The 6,989-nt window shown below is 35.2% G+C and overlaps 1 long non-coding RNA gene across 2 annotated transcripts; it reads left to right on the top strand.

Annotated features, from left to right (window-relative positions):
- The first annotated feature begins 883 nt into the window (after positions 1-883).
- Positions 884-3,586, top strand: LOC118644688. 2 transcript variants are annotated; one of them, XR_004962436.1, is made up of 3 exons: positions 884-909; positions 1,204-1,753; positions 3,425-3,586. It is a non-coding gene; the product is annotated as an uncharacterized LOC118644688 (long non-coding RNA). The 2 variants fall into 2 exon arrangements; XR_004962437.1 differs by having other exon boundaries at positions 895-909; positions 1,637-1,753.
- The last annotated feature ends 3,403 nt before the right edge of the window (positions 3,587-6,989 follow it).

A 6,989-nucleotide genomic window follows, 5' to 3' on the forward strand; every position in this document is an offset into this window, starting at 1 on the left:
CGTACTCGGTCACGAATAAAAGGCGGAAAAAGCTGCTCGCGGTCTTTGGGATCGCGATTTTATACTCAATTTTCCGAAGGGAAGGGTTAAGGTGTAGGCGGTGTCATTCTTGGATTGGTGGGCCCTTTCAAAACTACCAAATTTGGAGCTTGTCTATTGGGAACTCGCGAAATTATTATTTCGTAGAGATGATCAGTTATTGGTCCATCTCTTCTCGTCTTCGCCCGATTTGGTTTTGGTGTTGAGTATAAAAGAGGGATGTTTATAATTTTCGCTCCTCTTATCTTTAGGTCACTCAAACAACAAGCAAGCAAGCAAAAAAAAAAGGGTCTTTATGTCTTCCTGTAGGATTTTAGTGAGAACATACTTTTATTGATTGAGCGCGGACAGAGTCTTTGCTGTGAATAATAAATTTTTATAGTTTCCGTTGGTTCCTTGTTTGAAGATTTTAATTTTTATTGGTTTTCAATATTTCCCTTTTCCTTTGCTTAGCGTCGGGTACCGATCCAGAGCATTGTCAGAGTAACGTTTGGTAATAAAGTTATTATATTTATTCCCTTTTTTTTTTATTCTAGGCTCGACATTGCTCCAGACTTCCCGAAAGAATTAAATTATATCTAACGGTCGCTCTCAAAATAGTTTACAGATGGGGAACTATCCATTTGTTTGATGACTATTTCCTTCAGTTTATGTATTTATTATTCCTCAAAAAAAATAAAATTTTAAATTGTCGCTATATCTCACGAACTTGTGCGTGACGATAGAGCGATCCTCTGCAAACATTTCTTGCTCTCGGCGACCGTTAGAATACGATTTCTCTTACTTAATTATTATCTTTACAAGGACAACGAGAAGAAAAATGTTAAATCCACCGGACGTAACATTTTCTTGCAACTTGACTTTAATCAGGTAATCCTTTATGTTTTTTAAGTCAACATTTATTAAAGATTATATAAAAAGGTGTAGAAAATGTTGCTGCATTTAATTAACATATATTATTTTTCTTATGTATAATATACATCATAAATAACTTATTATAATCTTTCCTACATGTTTTGTAGGTTATGTTTAGTCAGCAACAACATAATAGATTTATAAGTTATAACCGCCTTTATATATTTTTTATTTTTGATACTACATGTTAATTCGATACAACACATGTATTGTGGAATTGACGTACATTGATAAAATTATACATTTTAGATCCATCATACAATTTCGACAAAATTGTATACGCTGCTTATTCGATGCATTTTTGCACAAAATGAACAAAAAAGTATGGCAGATAAAAGTTCTACTCCATCTTGCGAAGCAATAAATTTATCGTTAAAGTTAAACTTTAACGATAAATAGTGAAACTAACAGATATGTATATTATCAAACCTATTATTGACAAAATACATAGCGATATGTTTCCTGTTTTGATCCGCACAACTACATATTTTTATATTTAAATAATGTATTTCTTAAGTAAATTTAAAGATAATTTATTATTTGGGCTGCTAGTTTTACATACATTTCTAGTTACAAAAGTCACCTAGCATATGTGTAAATCATGCAATATATAAAGGCAGTTATAAACTTATAAATATAATTTATAAAGACGTATCATATTAAAACTAATTTTATATTACAGGATTCAGCCAATTATTCTTACATCAGTCGGACAACTGTTCTTCTTAAAATTTAAAAGAACGTAAAGAATAACTGAAGTTTATAAAAGCTGAAGAAATTTTCACAAGGATTAGAACAGGTAAGAATAAATTATAGCCATTATATGTTTTTAGAATAAAACCCAGCAAATTAGAGATGGGAATAATCAAATGTTCCTTCTCAAGTTCCACTTTTGTGCACATTTCCAAATAATCATACGCACATCCACTGGTCATTCTTAAATTATTCTATAAATAAAAATATCTTATTTTGTCTTTCGTCTCATATATGCCTATTTTGTAGTCTTTCGTCTTATACATGCCTCAATTTACAAACAATTAAGTTAGAGAATCAAAAATATTAATAAAAATTCTGAATGTTATTATTGTGAATGTATGAAGAGAATTGTATTAATTAGAATAAATTATTTCGGGAACAGAGTATTTAAATACTTACTTTTTAGTTTTTAATGTAACTAAGAGCTTTATCAGTATATTTCTGAGGCGTATATCTGGCTGACACAAAATGCATGACAGTTACTAAATGACTAAGACCTACAGATGATCCTTGACATTCATAAACATATTTTCTATATTACAGCCTGCGACCACATCATCGGCAGGTTAGTTGAGTAATATTAATTTGTATACTTTGTTGTAATTGTTTCAGATCAGATTTCACGCTTTTTATTTATTTCAGTAATCTAAAAAAGATAGTTGTACGATACCTTTAAGAGCCACACAGTTGCAATACAATATTAAAATAAAATTATAACATTTGTCATTATTCTCTTACCTAGTCTGCCATAAGATAATGCCATAAAATAACATACTTGAAGAACTAGGAAGTACACCTTTAGATAATCCTTTTGATATGAATTGCTCTGTCAATTCTCTATACATATAATGGTTCGTTGAGCTAAAACAGGGATGAACTTTGGTGAATTTTTTATCAATAGCATACATCAGCTTACAAGAAAGAGAATTTTGGTGTAACAGCCAACAATTTTTTAATAATGTATTAATAAAATTTCTTACTGTTTCTCTTTAAAATTCGAATAATAAATATGATAATAATGATATGATAATCTCATCAAATTGCTTGTTCTTTATTAAATCTTTTGCAAAGGTTTTCTCGGAACAAGTTAGATTGTAATAGATACTTTCTCACACAAAAAATAAATTGTTCACTTCATCCTATAACTTTTTTAGTAAAATTATGTTATTTGATACCTTCAAGGTCCACATATTCTGTTCGGCACACTGTAAATTCCAAGCTGTGAGGTTGATCTCTCTTTTACATCTTTCTTTTCTTACTCGTCTACTCTTCTACTTTACGCTCAAATAGTGCTTCTTCCTCTCTTGCTTTTAATATAACTAAAAATAAAACATAACACAAAGTATTCATCTCATCTCAGAATACTTACTCCATACAAAAAAATAAAAATTTTGTGAGACTTATCTGATTATACAATCCATAGTGTTAGACTAAACTTTAAATTAAGCACAGCCGTATTTCCCTTCACGATGTAAAATATGCAAATTATGCATAAAACTGAAAACTGACTCGCTACTAACCTCGCGCACATCATCATGTTGCGGCGTTGCGCGTGCAGACGCGTGCACTGGCGTGCAAAATAGCGAGATGCGTACATGCGCATGACAGTTCATTCGTACCAATCCGAATATTCTAAATACGTATTTAATATTCTATATATGTTTAGTGTATTGGTGAGCGTTATATAATATTATTTATTACTTTCTTTTTACAGAAAACTGAACTCAAATGGAAGCGCTTGCACTCTCATGTCACTATCATGTCCTGACAATTTCGGATTTTATAAAACTATAGGAGATATTGTGATTGACGTTGAGATTGTGATTGACATCTGGAGCAGAGCTATAATTTTGTTTAACATTACGTGAAGTTTATTTAATGTTTTTCTCTTATTTTCCCTCATTTTTTGTTTTTAAAAGTTATTTTTAAAATATTTTACTAATAATCATAAAGTATAATATGTATATATTTGTTTAGATATAAGCTTATTTTGTTGATAAATATGTGTTAAATATATTAAGAAGTTTATTAAAAAGACTATTTTTAATGTTATCTTTTTCCTTCATAATTATATCTATTCTTTATAATTTTAGCACTTATAATTTTCAGGAAGTCAAATTCTTAAATTAATTTTACATAAAACAACGAAATTGCATTCAAAGAGTATTTTTTGTTTTATGTGAAATTAATTTAAGTACTTGACCTCCTGGGAATTATGTGCTAAAATATATACATGTACATATATAACAACACTGTATTTTTTATAACAGCAATATAATGGTTCATATTGCCATTACAAAACATCTCGGTTATGGTTATCTAACAGTTCAGTTCTATGTTATATTTGTGTTATATAACTACAACATCACATGAGTGGGAAATTATAACTAACAGGAATGTTACATGTAAAGTTCATGTAATATTATCTGTTACATTCCGTTTTATTGCAGCAATGTAATGGTTATATATTAGTGTTTGCTGGGAAATTACGATCTTGTGCTCTCCGCACAATAGTCAAACGACAAATACGACTCGCACTCACACAATCAAGAACCAGCCGCTCGGCGCAGCACATTGTTGTGAGCGTTTGCTCGTTTTGGGAATTCTTTCCCGTCGGTAGTTGGGATCGTTCTGCCTGAAGGGTTGGGACCCAAAGGGTGATGGTTCGGCTCGGTGTATAAGAAAAAGAAGACGCTTCTTACGTGCTTGTTCGTTGTCTTTATTTCTGTTTCTTGCGCTTACAATCAGCTGTGATGGTGTTAGGTATCACTCGCGATAAGATGTATAGTACGCGACGCGGCTCGGACGTTGTTATGTTTTCTCTCCGCTCGGTCACGGCGTGGTCGCGTTTATATATTATGATATGTGGCACAATTTCGGGGGCCAGTGACCGGGCGTCGATAGCTTCCGCGAGGCTAAGCGTTTCGACATCGGAACGCGGTAGCCTTGCGGTTTGATTTTGCAGCGTAGGGCCTATTTCTAGGGCGATACGAACTGCTTCCGAGTGCGCTGTTGTAATCTCACGGAAGTTAATTGAGGCTTCCGTGAGCGCGGCGGATTCTTGTGCGTCTTTCGAAAGAGGTGCTTCTTGCAACGTCTTTCGAAAGATGCGTGTCGCAATTTTAATAGATATAGTTGTAATCGGCTTACAACATCCCTCCCCCGTTAGATAAGAAAACGAGGGTGCGATGTTTTCGCTTACAACTTTGTTCTCAGATGACAACCTGCTTTGTTAGGCCTTGGTGGTTTGCTAGTTCGTTTTGTATAAATTATGTAAATCATGATGGCTATTATGATTAAGGCGGTAACGCCGCTGGTTGTCATTGGATATATGAATTGTTTTTTTCGGAAGAACGGCTCTTGGTCACTCTCCAGTTCTTGTTTGATTTTTTCTATACTCATTTTTAGGTGTCCAAAATCGTGTGGGTTGTCGGAAATTTTTTTCAAGTGTATACTATCTGTGTGGTTATCTAAAGAAATTTCCTGTATCATTGTAATATTTATCCTAGGCATGTATGTGTCTAGGATTTTAGAACTGAGAGTTTTGTGTGGTTTAATAATTAGTTCGGTTGTAACTATCTTGCAATTTTTGTTTATAATTATTTTTCCGGTATTATTTATCGTTTCTTTACCTTCGGGGTGGTCTAGGCATTTTATACTAATTTCTTCAGGTTTTGCTGTGGAGTACAACCAAGAGTCGTGCGTCTTAATCCATATTGCGCGTTCGCTTATGATATGGTTTATGTTACAGTGTAAGTTGCGATTGTGTATATACATTTGTACTTCGCAGATCGCATTTGTGTTTATCTTATTTATCGCATGCGTCGCCTCGCATATATGTTCGGTGTTTATTTTATTACATCCTTGCAGGTCGCTTTCGCTGATAGTTAGGTACGTTTGTTTTTCCGCGTCTATTGCTAGATATTCTGTAGTCGTTTTTACAGATGAAAAAATGTTTAGGTGATTATGCACCGGTAACGCTATTATTCGCATAAGTCTATAGATCGGTAGGCTGGCTAAGGGAAATCTAAGTATCGTATACATGTTTTTTATGTCGCAATAGGCGCTGATGTTAATCAATTTTTCTATTTTTAACCAGTCGTGATTTCGCATACCTGTAGGAAGGTAGAGTCCCTGGGGCCAGGTTAGACTAGCCTCACGGAGAGCTTTCATTATTTGATCTATATTCGCGATTTTAGGGTGAAGTATTCCCTCTTTTATATATGCTAGATATTCGATAATGTCGGACGCGTCTTGTAGTAGATCGTTCGTCAGAGCGTTAAGAACTGTGAAATGTTCGTCCAAGTCGTATCGTCTGTTATGTATTAGGTTTTGGTTTTGTATTTTCTCTAGGAGTGTCGTCAGTGCGTTTTCGTTTTCTTGGATAGTTTGTTCCAACGTCTCCACGTGAGCTATCGTGGCGTTGATTACTTTTAATTGATTTTCTACGGCGTGTTTGGTTGCCGCGTTGTTGTCTTCTAGTAGCGTCAGCTGTTCGTTAATCGTTTTCTCGTCGTCGGCGTCCATGGTTCCGAACAGTGTCTTGGCTATGGAGCCTACTCCGTTTATCAGTCCGCGCCGCTTATCTGTCGGCGTCCTGTATACCATCTGTATGGTATGTATCAGATGTTTCGTCTTATTGTGTCCCTTGTCTAGGATTCCATGCAGGTTCTTGCATGTTTTTACATTTGCTAGTAATGATTTGCACATTATGTCGGTGCGTTCAATACTTTTGGTTATATGCTCTAGCCTAGGTGCTAGTGATGCGATGTCCATTCTTATTACTAGTTTCCAATGGGCTTCGACTTGGTGTAGTCGTCCGATTTCTTCGTAATAGATCCCTGGGTTGTCCTTGAATTTTTCTATGTGGTATGCTGGATCGGCTGATAGCCCGTCGCTGAGGCGCGTGCAGGTGATTATTCTGCAAAGTCAAGGTGCGTTATCGTCTCAGATGCTCAGACTTCTATCTTTGGTTTTTTGTATGTCAGCGTTTTGAGTCTTCCGGTACTGTCGTTAGTCTTTGTTGGAGTTAGTCTTAGACTGATTTTCTTCTGTGCGTGTCGCGAAGAATTATTTTAAATATGCGTTCTCTAGTGCCGTCGCCGCCTCCGTCGCCTGTTCCAGGGGTTATCGCGCTGGACGATTTCGCTCCTGACGAAGGGGAGGTGTTTGGAGTCTTCGAAGACTTTGTTGAAGACGCAGGGGAGTTCCTCATGGACGATGGGGAGATTGAGGAGGAGATTTTGGACGATTTTTCTGATGAGGAGTCCGAGGGGGAG

This window comes from Monomorium pharaonis, chromosome 3 (assembly GCF_013373865.1).
Source record: "Monomorium pharaonis isolate MP-MQ-018 chromosome 3, ASM1337386v2, whole genome shotgun sequence".
Taxonomy (NCBI): Eukaryota; Metazoa; Arthropoda; class Insecta; order Hymenoptera; family Formicidae; genus Monomorium; species Monomorium pharaonis.